This window comes from Eucalyptus grandis, chromosome 2 (assembly GCF_016545825.1).
Source record: "Eucalyptus grandis isolate ANBG69807.140 chromosome 2, ASM1654582v1, whole genome shotgun sequence".
Classification (NCBI taxonomy): domain Eukaryota; kingdom Viridiplantae; phylum Streptophyta; class Magnoliopsida; order Myrtales; family Myrtaceae; genus Eucalyptus; species Eucalyptus grandis.
The window spans coordinates 28,940,700-28,956,721 of record NC_052613.1 but is presented as its reverse complement, the minus strand read 5'-3'; positions in this window follow the sequence as shown (position 1 = coordinate 28,956,721).

Here is a 16,022-nt window from a genome sequence, read left to right as displayed (position 1 = left end):
CGAGCTCATCGGATCTGGCGAGCCTGGAGCTCGTCGGTGTCGGCAAGCCGGGCAAGCTCAAGGCTCGCTTGTGGCCGGTCGCCGACTGTCGTTGTGGCCGGCAGCCGACCAAAGAAGAACAAAAAATAAAAAAAAGAAAAATAAAAATAAAAATATATTATTAAAAAATAAAAAATAATTAAAAAATTTATTTTTAAAAAATAATTATTTTAAAAATTATAAAAATTTTCCATTAAATTTGTGTTACCATTTTTTAAATATATATAAAAGAAATAAGTTTTCTTAAGTTTAGTTAAATGAGTCGGATATGAGTCAAGTATAAGTCGGGTTGGGTATGAATAAAAAAAACTTGTACTGCAATAAATGGGTCATAAACAGATTAAATTGGTCGATTTGGGTTGGATCATTTATGACCCGACCTAAACCTAACCTGATTTTTGTTTAATGGGTCTACTCCAGTGCAAAGCAATCCGGTGTTGCTCACGTGCCTTTGTGCCACGTGGAGCCACAACATCTATTCCGTCGAGCTCCTCATTGATGCCCAGAGAAAATATCTCAGACACCGTGGGAGTGGGAACAAGTGAAAATGTGTCGAGTGTAGCAAGTGTATATACTCGAGTATTTTATTCGTACAATATACAATCAAATTGAAAAGAGCTGCATTCTGCGCGTGGATAATTTTTCTTTTACTTTTTTAAAATTTTTAATATTTGTATTTGTATTTTTAAAATTTTAAAATAAATTTAGTTTTAAATTTAATTAAATTAATTTTTATATTAATTTTTTATCACTTCAGCACTAAAACGACGTCGTTTTTGCATTGTCTAGTCACGTCAGCATACAAAACAATGCTGTTTTGCACTTATTTCATCAGAAAATCGCCACGTCAACATTTTAGCCGGATTTTGACTAGATTGGCACTTAAGTAATCTATTTTTCTCCGATTTTGGCACTTAAGTATCACTTTCGTAACTTTTGGCACTTTAGTGTCTCTTTGTGCCAACTTTTGGCACTCCAGAAGTCCAAGTGTCATAAATTATATGATGAATGTTCCTAAGAAACTACATATTGTGCAATTTCATATATTATATTTTTGTTTAGGGGCTAGGCATTAAGCCCTAATTTTCTATGTAATGATCCCCAAATGGTGAGCCAAAATTTAGGTGTCAATAATGTCTAATGAAGTTTTGCTTCATGAAATTACACTCAACATGATTATGTGTTGAAGCCGATTAAATCTCATGACTTGTTAATTCCTTTATGAGATTGTTATTTCGCGAGAAATTGTGAAAATAAACACTATGTGAATTGTTGGGTTCAATTGGGGCTGAAAAATTTCATGAATATTTGAGTGAGTCAAGTGTAGTTGTAATCTGCATTGTATCACCTCTTTTATAGCGGAATTTTTTGCCGCTCTCTGTGTGAACGTAAGTTACATCGATCGAACTATATAAATTTGATGTTCAATTTATTTTCTTGCTCTATCTATTTTATTGTCTCATCGCTTGCTTCCACAACAGTTGCCTTTCTGGGATGTTTCCTATGCGGTCGAAAATTGTTTCCTGATATTTTCTCAGGTGATCGTAGGAAGGAGCCAGAGAAAACGATAAGGAAACGACCAAGTCTTTGGTCCCCCACACGAAAACAGAGAAGAAGGACACGGCATGCTGCAACTTGCAAGAGAAAGCTCAGTTCGTTCTGCAAAGGCAGGAATGGAGTTTGTGTCTGTTTATTCTCTTCCTTTCTAAGGAAATGGTTTCTGCATTTCGTTCGCCAATCGCCACGATTGCTTCGATGTGCTTTCGATCCCGTATGTTTCGATGTTTTAGCAGCCTTTCGAATCGGAAAAGGTATATTGGCAAAAAAAAAAAAAAAAATCGGAAAAGGTATGTACTTGGTCGGTCAATTGCACGGGCAATGCTTTGACTTAGTCGAAACATGCAGAATTTAAGGCACACCCAAAACACACTCCACGACCCTCGACCAAGTAAATGATTCAGAGTCCTCCCACTCCTCTTAAGACTCCATACACATCTCTCCACTCCTAAACCCTTGCTCTATATAAACGCCACTCTCGATCCTTCCCTGGTTCCACACTCAAACACGCAGCGCACATTTTCACAATCACACGCTCTCTCTCTCGCTGCACACTAGTTCAACAACCAACGGAAGAATGGACCGGCCAGTCGGGGGATATCCAGCTGCAGCGGCGCCACCTGCCTCAAAATCGGCTGCCGCATACCCGCCACCGCCAGTTTATCCGCCTGCTAGTTATTTGCCTGCTGGTTATCCGCCGGGGACGAGATATCCGCCTGCTGGTTATCCGTCAGCGGGATATCCACGGCCGATGGGATATCCACCTGCTGTTTATCAGCCAGCAGGACGGCCGGCAGGATATCCATCACCAGGATACGGGTATCTCCCGGCGGGATACTGGTACGCAGCCCCACCACCAGGGGGATATCCTGCTGGTTATCCGCCGCCAGTATACGGGTATCCCCCAGCGGGATACTGTTACGCAGCCCCACCACCGGCATACCAAACAAGCGGCGGCAAGAACTTTTTGCTGGGGTTGGCGGGCCAGATCATCGGAAGCGTGATATCGGATGCGTTTTAATGGGGCTTGATATGATGCCTGGTTCGATGAGGGTTTTGATATATGTAAACGAGTTTTCTTGTTCTCCGTCTTCCTCCCTCTACCTTATCCATTGTACTGATCTCTTGAGCTATGAGATGTCATTTTTCTTTGTTGGCTGGGTCCTCTTCTCGGTGCGGCCCAGCTAACATAAATTTAAAAAAGAAGTAAAAAAAAAGGGGCTGTCCTCGAGGAGAAGAAGGGAGGAGGGAGAGCGTTCACCAAGAGGAACGCACGAGGAGAAGATAAAAGAGGGCAACGGCTTCCGGCGAAGATTCTACCGGCCAAATGTTGTTGGGATTATCTTAAATTTCAGTATGTTGATCGTGAAATCGAGACCTACTAGTTGATCCGTTTCTTTTCTTGAAAACCTTTTCCAAATTGTCTCTCATTTTCTCCAATCTTGATTTGGGTTTTTGCTCCATTGGTATTAATCCACCTTATTCATGGTGATAAATTATTGTTGTATTATTAATGTTGAGCATTTATTATATGAATAGAGATAAACCTTTATATATCCTACTATTCTTGATGATTAGAAAGGTTTTTTTGAGTAGTCATTGGTTTTCTATGAAAAAATCCCAGTGATGTTGCCGTCTTATCGCTTTAACATTTCAGCATTATATTTTCTTATTTTGAGGTTGTGTTGCAAGAATATACTGCTGGTTGTTGCTTGGTTTAAGTCAATTTTGATAGGTTTATTTTTGGGGAAAAAATTGATCTTGGATTGGGTTAGTTTTTGATGAATTGTTGTTGGATTCTCCCCAATATTCTTTAAATGAAAATGAAATGGATCCCTTTCAGGGACTAAAATAGGGATCTGACTTTCATTTTGGCTCTTTTCTTTACGTTGTTTTTCAAAGGTATGGCAATGAATTGGATCATAAAGTTCACATCACTAAAATAACATAGTTCATGAAAATTATATAAAGTCAAGTCTCGTCAGCTTGCGCTTGTGGTAGATAGTTGTTTTCGAGGCCTGGTGATTTGGTGAAGGGAGAAGGAAAAAGAGAAAGAAAGCATAGAAACAAAGAAAAGAAAATAAATATTAAAAAATTTAAGAAAAGCAACTTCGGAAAGTGTTTTTACATTTTTTAGATTTAGGAATTTACTTTTTAAAATTTATGCATGAATATTTTCGTTGATCATCATTTTTGATCGATGGTAAAAATCCAAAAAAGTAATTTATGAATGTCACTTTCACTCAAAACAAACACACCTTCAACCACCTGTAGGTGTTCAAGTTGGTAAACGAAGCCTGCGATGCTCATTTCGAGACTTTTGAGTCCATTTAAGTGAAGAGTTTCCTCGTTATGCTATCCATACAAGACATTCTATCTAATACGATTTATATATTTTTTTTTAAAAACTATAACTTTATGAAACCTGATGAAACTTTGTGAGGTGAAGCTGTACGTGTCCTTTTCCGGTTGCGTGTATATTCAGCGGTAATGATCTACTCATATGACTCAAGAACATGACCCAATAATTTGTAAATACATGGTCAGAAAAATGGAGGGGTATAGGGATATTGGTAATTTGGAGTTTTTATCTCGACAGTTATGACAACAAAAGATTTCAACCATTATGCCTGTTTCCTTTGATTTTTGCCCTATGGTTTTGCCTTCTTGAGGCCCTCTTCATCTTTGAGACCTTTAAGTTGTTCATCCTCAGATCCCCGTAGGCTGACGGACACTTTAGGTCTTCTGCATGTTCATGCATTGTCAAGACCCATCACACGATTATCTGCACGAATTGGCTCACGCAGCTAATGGCAATTTCCTGGGCCCAAGAAGAATATTTTCCCCCTTTTCAAGACAGTCCAAGTTCCTACTAACATTTGGCTGTTCAGATTTCTAATTAGGATATAATTAGATATTATAGGATATGAAATCCAAGGATATTGTTATATCTTAGTACCGTTTGGTGAATTGCAATAATAAAATTGGATATATTCATATTATATTATATACATTATTTGGTATAAATGATATATTAGTGTAAGTGAACGGAAAAGTTCACAAATGGTTATGGTAAAAATCTCTTGTGACATTCTTACCTATTTTATTTTTATTTGCCTTGTCTTTCCTCTTTTTTTTTTTTTTTAATAAATATTTTTTTATTTCTTTTTCCACTTCCATAAATCCTAGTAAATTGTATAAATATACCTAAAATATTAAAATAACTAAAATAAGTAATAAACATAATATATTTGTATTTATATATTAAATTTATGTTATAAGATAGATTTAAATTCTAATATGTAAATAAAAATAAGATTAAATTTAAAAGCTAAATTATTATTTTGTTATTTTGAATTTCTTATACTATAATTCAAATATTATTTATCTTGAAATATAATTTTAATTTTTTTAATTTAAGAAGCTTGTTATTCGAGAAAAATGTGAATTTTAGAATTTTATCCATCATTATCTCACCTCTCCTACGAAATAATTTTATTTGGGTTATATATCTCTCTTATATGAGTTTATCCTATCTTAAGCATATACTAAACACAGAGGATATAATAAATTTTATCCTAATTTGAATTTTATCCTAACCGACAAGAACACAAAAAGTACATCTCAAATTGAATGGAAAAGAAAACAACGAAAACGTCAGCAATCCATGCTATAATTACATCGAACAAGCACCAGCAACTGATGCAATCCTCACGGGACACAACAAATTCGAGAGCAAAAACGCGAGAGAGGGGGCTGTTCTTCATGTCTCTATGATCAACAGCGGACGGCACCAAATCCTTTTCAAAAGGACATTTCTAGCACATTAAAATATATATATTTTGATCTGTCTAGAACTATTTATAAATGTTGACTTTTCCAAACATTAGCGTGCATATATATTCTCCTCGTTCGTTATTAATTTCCCATGAATATTACAATAGGGAATGTTCTTCAGGGCCAAAACAAATTATTACTCTTGAGAGAGAGAGAGAGTCAAAAGGATTCGTTGCCGTCCGCCGTTGATCATAGAGGCGACGTGTAACCCTTCTTTAGGGCCAAAGTGTGAAGGTCCCACAGATTTGGGTCATAAATCATTCCCCATGAATGTTATAATCATTAGTAAAAATGTAAATAAAGCCCGAGTTTTTTTTGTTGTTAAAATGAACTAATCAGACCTAAGCATATCCTTAAAAGGCTTTTTAGTTCAATAAAGGAATTTACCCTATGATGGGGTAAATTAGTCGAGGGCTGGAGTCCCAATACTTCATGGACGTAAATATAGTTGGCGGTAGAGGTAGTTCTCACATAAATATAGTGGGTAGGACCTCTTCATGAGATTTGGATCTAAGCAAGTCCTTAAAAATCTCCTTAGTTCAATGAAGGGATTTAACTATGGTGGGGTAAATCAGCCAAGAGCTGGGGTCCAATATCCTAGGGACAATAAAACGATAGGAGGTAGAGGCAGCTCCCATGCCTTGATAACATAGAATGGCTAGGGACCTTCCAATTAGACTAGGATCTAAGTAAGTCCTAAAAAGGCTTCCTAGTTCAATGGCGGGGATTACCCTATGGTGGGGGTAAATAAGCCAAGGGTTAGGATCCCAATAATCCAGGGACATAAAAATAATAGGGGGATAGAGACAGCTCCCACACTTTGAGAAATATAGTGACCATGGACCTCCCTATAAGATTAAATCTAGGACCTAAGCATGTCTTTAAAGAGCTTCATCTGAACTCTAGAATGTAAAATATTGGTTATTCCTAATGAAGAGGGAAAGAGAAATTATTCTCCCCAATTGAGGGTTGAGGCGTGCAAGCTGAGGTACGTTAAAATAAGGAATGAGTTCCTATTGGTCCATCATGGTTATCTGGCAGGCGAGGCGATTCTTAACGGAACTCTTAGGCTCTTGGATAGCGGTGAGGTAGAATCTTAACTTACACTAATGATTGACAACACACCTCCGGTTAAGGGACTAATGATTGACAACACACCCCCGGTTAAGGGTAAATAAAGCCCGAGCTGCGTCTTCTTTGTTGCTAAGATGAGCTAGTCAATGGTGCGCATACACAATAAGAGTTGTATTTTCTTTGAGGGGGCCCCGACACACATCCGCAACTTGATCCCAAATTCTTACATAAACCATGTCCATTTCTTCGCATTCCAAATAACCTTATCTCCTCTTATCAATACCCAATACTCTCTTTCCTTCCTAGTTTAAGAACCAACCGAAGAAATGGAGCAGCCAGTCATGGGCTATCCAGCTGCAGCAGCACCGCCTTCCTCAAACTCAGCAGCTGCGTGCCTGCCATTGTTGCTGGGATTTCCACTGGCTGGAAATTTACCAGCGGGATACGGGTATCCCCCGGCAAGATATGGGTACGCAGCCCCACCGCTGGCACACCAGACGAGCGGCACCAGAAACTTCATGCTGGGGTTGGCAGGCCGGTTCCTTGGAAACGCAACATCAGCTGTGTTGGAGTCAGTTAACAATGCCTGATACGATGCCGGGTTCGATGGTGGCTTTGATACGAGTTTTCCTGTTTTTCATCTTGCTTCCTCTGCCTTTTCCGTCATATTGTTGTCTTGAGCTAAGAGATGTTTTTTCTTTCTGTGTAAATGCCATGGATCAGTTTCAGGGACCAGCCATCTAACCTTCATTTTGGCTCGTCTTTCCATTGTTTGTTTCATACGTACGGCATTGAATCGGATCGTAAAGTTCATATCACTAAACTAAGGCGGTTCATGAAAATGATATAAGCGGAGAATGGGATTTGGGGCAGGCGATTTAGAATTAATCATAGTCAAGTTTAAATCGAGTTAGGGATGTGAATGTAGCCGATCTTTCTTTTCACGTGTACCACCCAAAGAGGAATGTTGGTTGGGGGGCCGACATTGAGAGGTAAAAACTATACAGCATTAATATGAAAAATTCCAAAAGTCATCTAGACCAAGCATCATTGCTTTAGCGACCTCGGTCTCCGGTCATCCATGACCTTGATGACCTTGCCGAGGCCGTCGATGCTCGCACGTGGCCATAGAGAGTGGCCTTAGACGGGGGAGAGGGTGGTGAGGGGTCACGAGTGAGAGCAGATCAGTGGAGAGTGTGCGGTAGCAAGGAGCAGGCTCGGAGGGCCGTTCACGTGCCACTGAGGACAAGGACTGCGGTCGAAGGTCAAGGGCGGCAGTTTGGAAGAATAGAGTTTACAAGTGAGAGGGTGCTGCGATTTGTGGGTGATTTGGTATTTTAAGTGATTGAATTCTGTCTAAGATGCACTGTTTCTAAAACTAAAGGACGCCATGGATAAAATACAAAAGTTGAGGAGTGTTTGTGCATTTCCAATGACAAAAACCAGAAAGCAGGATCTTTCTATGAGCATAAGAACCAGACCAAATAAGATGCTAATCACTCGAAACTTCTCTCCCTGCATTTCATTCGACTACTTCTATTCAATCTGTAACTGTAGTATCCAAAAAGTACACATCCTATCAATACTTGAATTAGGTGACCTGGAGCCCTAATGCGCGGGGACAAACTTCTTCCTAATTAACGACATACGTCCTCATCACGCAAGATACTTAAGAACTGTTCATAAGCAGATTCGAATGATCAAAAGTCGCATTATAGATGGTTTCCAATTCGCTTATGATTCGGAAGCCACCTTAATGATCAAACCATATATGCACCTTTCATGTCATTTACATTGGTTGAGCTTCTTCCCCACCCATGCAAAAGCCCTAGTTGATCCCATTCCTCATAGGAGAATTGTTATTCATTGCACGCCTCCTCATCCAGTTCCTTTGATCGATTATTAGTTATGTCCAACGCATGCTGCCTTCCTCTTACCCCCGCGTGATGCATTTTGTGACCATGTATTGGGTTCCGTCGTTGAGTCATATGAGTGAAGCATTACCGCTGATATACACGCAACCATCGAAGGAAATGTACATTTTCAACTTACAAAGTTTCATCAGGTTTCAGAAAGCTATTATTAGTGGAATGTCTTGTATGGATAGCATGCCGAGGAAACTCTTCACTTAAATGGACTCAAAGTCTCGAAATGAGCACGGCAGAATATTGCAGGCTCTGTTTACCAACTTGAACATTTACAAGAGTCCTCAGGTTTAATGTTTAAGAATCCCCTCTGCCTTGAAAATAGAAGGGCTATAATGCTTAACATACTTAACAGCACATGCAGGAGCTTCAATCAAGTGACTTGCCGCAGAGCAGTCAGGGTTTTCTTGGAATGAAAATTTTCATTTCACATAAAAGGAGAGATATGTAAGTTCAAGAGAAAAATACAAATCTTGCAAAGCAAATAAATCTAAAAAGTGCATTAGCTCAGTACAGTCTACGAGACTGTAGACTTACTCATTCCATAAAGATGGATCTGTCATCACGTCAAAGTACAACCAATGGCCAATTACCAAATCTCGCATCATTATTAGTGATAAACATATACTGAGATCCCTCTCTGCTTTACCAAAGGTGGTGTGCGCCTAGGTTTGGCGTCCCCTGCACCATCACCGTTACCATCACTATATGAAGACAACAATGGCAACACCAATAGATTGAAAGTGCACAGAAAACGCCTTGTGGATCCCAACTATTATGCTTCACAAGTATATATTGACCACGAATGCAGAACAGTCATTGCAGGACGGGGCATCGATTTGGTTTCGGCCTTTAATTTGGGGAGATCTTATTATTACCTCGTAGGCTAAACTCCATATTGACACTGACACAGGAAGTTGAGCCGATCACAGTCATGGACTGCTGCTTGTGAAAGAGGCTTTCGAACTCCTCCAGCGACAAAAGGCTGCTTCTGAACAAGCTGCGCTCACGGAAAAACAGAGGCAGAACCTCCAGCAGAATCTGGAATTGGATCACTGGAACATCTCCAAGCCCAGAAGTTGATGATGTCTGAAATTTTTGGAGTACAGCATGATGTCGATGGGTTTTATCACAGATTTTCTTTTCTTTATCGCCCATTGGAGAGAATAACAAGGTGATGCCTAAGATTTTTGCATGAATTTGTTGTAGATTTGGTTCTTTGGCTAAACCTTGTCTTGGCTCAGGGCTATGTAATGTAAACACAGAGAGAAGTATAGATTCTCGTTGCCTCATCAGCGACTGAGTAGATCACTTGAGAAATACAATTGCTATCAGGCATCTACAGTGTCAAAGTATTTTCGGGAATATCTCACATTGCTTAAGCGCACATCTGAATTCGTATACAATTTCGTTTCACTGCCAATTTGTTACTTTCTCTTGGCCTTTTTGTCTGAACTAAACACTTCGAAAAAAGAACAGCACACAAACCAACCATCATCTCTCTGCAACCATGTGAACTGCTCCTTTCCTTATTGTTTTCCTTGATTTCAAAATCAAATAAAGTCAGCAAGTTAATGAAAATGAAATTATGAAAACCACTTCGATCATCTTCTTTTCTTTATTTTGTCTAGTTGGTGATTTAATCATAAAGCGTAGAGATTTGGTGAGTTCCCTCTTTGTTTTGCTGGATCAATCGATCAAGACCTTTGGCCTCTACCTAGATCCGGTGAGAAAAATGAGATCGCTTCTTATGAATTTGTTGAGAATGATTCTAATCTAGTCCATAAACTACTAAATGTAAAATGCGCTCCGGTGGGATAGTCATGGACAGAAAAAGTAGAGGGCTCTCTATGATCGTGCTCGGCAAGTTTTGCATTCACCTTCTTGGAATTAGCCAAAGTCTTTGGGTCATATTGGAGACGTTTAGGCCCTGTCTAGCAAAAAGTGTTTCTGTTTCTCAGAACAAAAATTTCTGTTCTTTTGTTTCGGGGAACAAAAAAAGAACAGATCGTGTTTGATAAAACTTTTGTTCTTGGGAACAATTTCAAGAAACACTTCTTTTTTCTTTCTTTCTTCTTCCTTTTGGCTGGTCACCAAGGTCGAGCCTTGCCCAGCCACGGCGATGATCCGGCGTGATCGCCGGCCATGGCCGAGGACGGTGACCGGCCAAAAGGAAGAAAGAAGAAGGAAAAAAAGAAAGAAGAAAGAAGAAAAAAATGAAAAAAATAATAAAAATATTGAAAAATCAAAAGAAAGAACAAAATCATACAAGTTTACCAAACACATTTTTATTCTTGAAATATATATTTTTTGCAGTTACCAAGCGCATTCTTATACTTAGAAATTGTTTCCGGTAATAGAAATAGAAAAAACTATTTATGTTCAAAATTGGTTCCCCAGAACAGAAACGTTACCAAACGCGCCCTTACTAGTCGCTTTTATGCGACTAGTTGATGCCTTGTGCATTGTGCTACTAAACACAAATATAGTTTTAGGAAAGAGTCGTTGTCACACATTATTGTCAAAGGGCATTGTTTATTATAATTTTCTGGGTGTTTGGGGTAATTTTCTGAAAAAAAAAAGGGATGTTTTCGTCCAATGGGTGACTTTTACCTACCTCACTCTTGGTTCAAAATATTTCCTTCCTGTCCATTTCATCCATTTGCTACTCATGGTCAGAAATCATCCTTCAAAGAACTTCATTTTTCTTCTAGTTTTAACTGGGAAGACACAATGTGCTAAGTAATTTTCTCATGAAAACATGGAAAGAAAGAAAAAAGAAGAAAAGAAATAGAAAAGTCGTTCTTAGAAACTCCACTTCCCTTGTTCTACACTCGGATTAGTTCTTCTTGGCTCTAGAAGTGATAGCAAAGTTCTGAGAACTGATTTGATTCCTCTACTGTACATTTTTTATAATCTCTAAATGCAGTTGCACCTTGCCTTGTTCATTGCAATGGTTCCCAAGAAATCCCCAACTTGTGTTAATTACTTTGCTCCACTACAAGTATATATCGACCGTGAATGCAAAACAGTCATTGCAGGACAGGGCGTCGAATATAATTTGGTTTTGGCCTTCAGGGAGATCTTCTTATCACCTTGTAGGCTAAACTCCATAATGACACTGACACAGGAAGTTGAGCCGATCACAGTCGGGGACTGCTGCATGTGAAATAGGCTTTTGACTAGCAGCCGAAATATGTAAGGCTACTCCATTTTTCACTTATGTAGAGCACGTCGAAGTGGCAGAACTAAGGTAGAAGCCCCAAATGATGGAGACGTTGCAAAAGGAGCTTGAATTCCTCCAGCGACAAAAGGCTTCTACTGAACAAGCTGCGGTAACGGCAAAGCAGAGGCAGAAACTCCACCGGAATCTGGAATTGGATCACCGGAACATCTCCAAGCCCAGAAGTTGGTGATGTCTGAAATTTTCGGAGTCTGCCACAGTATCGATTGGTTTTACCACGGATTTCTCTTTTCTTTTTCGCCCATTTGACCCCATTCTTACTATATGAAGAGTATAAAAAGGTGACGCCTAAGATTTTTGCGTGAATTTGTTGTAGATTTAGTTCTTTAGCTAAAACTTGTCTTGAGCCGGGGCTATGTAATGTGAACACGGAGAAGTAGATCAAGTGAGAAATATAATTGCGATAAGGCATTGTTGAGACAGAAATTTTTGTGTTAGCAAGAAAACAAATAAATAAAATAGAAAACTTTCTTCTAAAGATAAGTATCTAAATCTCCAACTTCTAAAGATAAGATTTTAAAATTTTCAAATCTGATAGCCTTATATTTAGTTGATACACCTCTTCAAGTGGAAGAGTTGGGACAACAAATCTTCAACTTGTCTTGTAAAAATGCAAAACGTGCTTTAGGAAGAGCTTTGGTGAGAGCATCAGTGAGTTGGTCAAACTATGGAGATAAACTGCACACTGAGCTGTCATTGGGCGACACGATCATGAACAAAGTGGAAGCCAATTTCAATATGTTTGTTATGAGCATGAAAAACAGGATTTGTAGACAGATAAGCAGCACCAATATTATCGCATCAAAGGATGGGAGGACCATGAAAAGGGAACCCAGCCTCTTGAAAGAGTGACTCAAGCCAAATGAGTTTAGCTGCAACATCAATTACACTCAGACTTTGTGGAAGAGCACGCTACAATTCGTTGTTTTCTAGAACTCCAAGAGATCAAGTTTAGGACCAAGAAAAATAGCATACCCTCTAGTTGACTTCCTGTCATTAGAGCTACTAGCCCAATCTACATTGGAAAAGGCTTGCAAACAAGTATCATTGGATCAAGAAAGAAGCAAACCATTACCTTGTATGTTTGAGATAGCGTAAGATGCGCTTCACCATTTGCCAATGGTCTTCAATCGATGCATGCATGAATCGACAAACTTTACTAATAGCAAATGAGAGATCTGGTCATGTCAATGTCATATATCGTAGGGCACCAACTATAGACTGATACAAAGTAGGATTAGACATTATAGCACCCCCTTTCTTAGATAGTTTTGTAGTCGCGGCCATAGGAGTTTGGACAGGCTTGCACTCAAACATCGTAGCTCGGTGAAGAAGATCATCAATATAACATCCTTGAGAGAGAAGTAGCCTATTAGAGTGAGAGATGGCCTCTATCCCAAGGAAGGAGTGGATCGAGCCAAGATCCTTAATTGAGAACTCTGCATATAATTTTTGTAAGATTGCACTGATAGTAGAAGATGCATTACCTGTAACTAAAATGTCATCAACATAAATTAAAAAAAAATAAATGACATTAGTGCCTCTTTGACAAATAAACAATGAGGGATCTGTTTGTGATGCCAAAAATTCCAAATGAAGCAAAAACTGTAAAAGTTGTTGAACAAGCTCTTGGAGCTTGCTTAAGATCATATAGAGAATGATACAACTTGTAAACATAGTCATGCCGAGTTGGGTCCTCAAACCTAGGGATTGCTCCATTTACACTTCTTCATAAAGAACCTCATGTAGGAAAGCATTATGTATATCTAATTGTCAAACTTGCCACCTTTGAGAGACAACAAGAGATAATATGGAGCGAACAATGATAATCACAACTAGATTGAAGGTTTCCATATAATTCAAGCCTTGTTGCTGATGAAAACCCCTAGCGACCAAGTGAATTTTATAGCACTCAAGACTATCGTCCACTTTGTGCTTAACTCTATAAACCCACTTACACTCAACGAGGTTCATGGAGGAATTGTGAGGAACCAAAGACCATGTGCAATTTTTTAACAAGGCATTAAATTAATCAGTCATAGTTGCACGCCACTTGGGGATTTTGTTGGCTTGGGTGAATGAGGTTCGTTCGGTGAGGGGGTGGTGACTATATTAATCTAAGGAGGACAAAAGCGAAGCTGCATGGTGTGAGAGTGTGTTGGCCTAGGTGAGGTGGCGGTGGCGGTGATGGAGAGGATGATGAGGAGTGGGAATGATAAAGGTCATAGAGGGCTGGTTCTTAGGGCCTGGTCATAGAGGGCCTGGAAAGCACAGGTTATCATGTTTCCATCATGAGTCTTCTAATTGCATCTCTCTCAAAATCAGTTTTACCTCTGATTATTAGTAAACCAACTAGTAAAGCCACGTGGGATGCTCTCGATGCCTCCTTTGGCTCAACTTCCGCTACACATATGCTCTCTCTTCATCTCAATTTTCGACATTTGCAAAAAAAAAAACAAGATGAGTCAGTTATTGATTTTCTCCAGCATGTTACATCCAAACAACTTACCCCTCTATAGCCAGAGAGTTGCTTGGGTTGCATAAGAGGGGTAAGTTGTGGTCCCATTGATATGGCTATAGAGGTTTTGTCCCCTGAGAAATAAGATAACATAGCAAGTAATTGGATGCTGTGAGACATAGAGAAAGGAAGTGATGAGCAAATATAATGGAGGAAGTGTAGAAGAGGGGTTTGTAATGGGAGTTATGGTGGGGGGGGCAGGATTCTCCAAGGCCATAACAACCACCCTTAGATGGCTCTTGATACCATGTTGAGATAGAAATTGTTGTGTATTTCCATTAAATGTAGGTGGGTATTTATATACCTAAAAGTATATTCTAGAAGATTTCCTAGCAAGAAAAGAAATACATAAAATAGAAAAATTTCTTCTAAAGATAAGATTCTAAATCTCCAACTACTAAAAATAAGATTTTAAATCTTCCAAATCTAATAGCCTTATATTTAGTTAATGGGAGTCTATAGCGTCAAAGTAAATTTGGGAATATCTCTCACATTGCCTGAGCACGCACATCTAAATCGTATACAATCTCGTTCCACTACTAGTTGTCACTTTCTCTTGGCCTTTTGTCTCAACAAAACATAGAAGAAAGAACAGCACACGGACCAACCACCATGTCTTTGCAACCATGTGAACTTCTCCTTTGCTTATTCTTTTCCTTGACTTCAAAATCAAATAAAGTCAGCATGTCAATGAAAAAGAAATCATGAGAACCACTTTTATGATTTTTATTATTATTTTTTATTTTGTGTAGTTGTTCTATTAATTGTAAAGTTTAGAGATTCGGCGAGTTAAAACTCACCAAGCACAATCATCGATATTCCTCTTTGTTCTGCGAGATTGATTGCTCCATACCTCTAGTCTCTTCCCAGACCCAATAAAAAAAAATGAGAGCACTTGACTTGTTGAGAATTATTCTAATCTAGTTCATGGTCTATCAAAAGTAGAAAGCGTTCTAGTGGGATCCTCATGTACAAGAAAAAGTAGAGGGCCATCTATGATCGTCCTTGGCAAGTTTTGCATACACCTTCTTGGAATTTGCCAAAGTCTTTGGGTCATATGGGAGATGTTTTCTAGTCGCTTTCACGTGACTAGTGGATGCCTCGTGCATTGTGCTGCTATACATATATATACATACATACATATATGGTATTAGATATTGGCTTCATCATCATATAATATTGTATGAACCATGATGTTTGGAAGATGGGATAATTATATAATCAAATGAATTTTTAAGATAAATTTATTTTGTGAAAAATCAATTATTTAAAAAAGATTCTTCAAAAATGATTATTTATATTATTAATAAAAATGAATCAACGACAAATACTTTAACCAACAACGAAATTATTTAAACGTAAATTATTATAAATAATATAAATATTTTTTATTAACTAATAATTCTATCTGACATAGATAATCTTAGACTAATCGGGGGCCAACGTCAGTGTCAAAATTCGCACCAGCTAGTTTCCCCTAGAAGGCGTAGGACTCTTTGAGATGTGATGTGAATGAGAGGATTCAGAAGCTGACCTGCTGTCGTTGAATTGGGAGTAGATACGATGCAATTTCTTCGAGAAACACATGACGAGAGCTTGATGAATTTTCTCGTGCGGTCGTACTACTGATGTCAATTCACTACAAAGAAAGTCCACCGAAATTTGCAGACTTAACAAGATAAAGGACTCTCATAGTTGAGTCCCACTAGCAATTTTAAATATCCGCATTCTAGGTATTCACTCTTCACTTAGAGTCTAATTTAGTAATCTATTGCTTCCCTTCTAATCGATATCCTTATCGACCAATTCTGCCATGAAAATCGTCAAT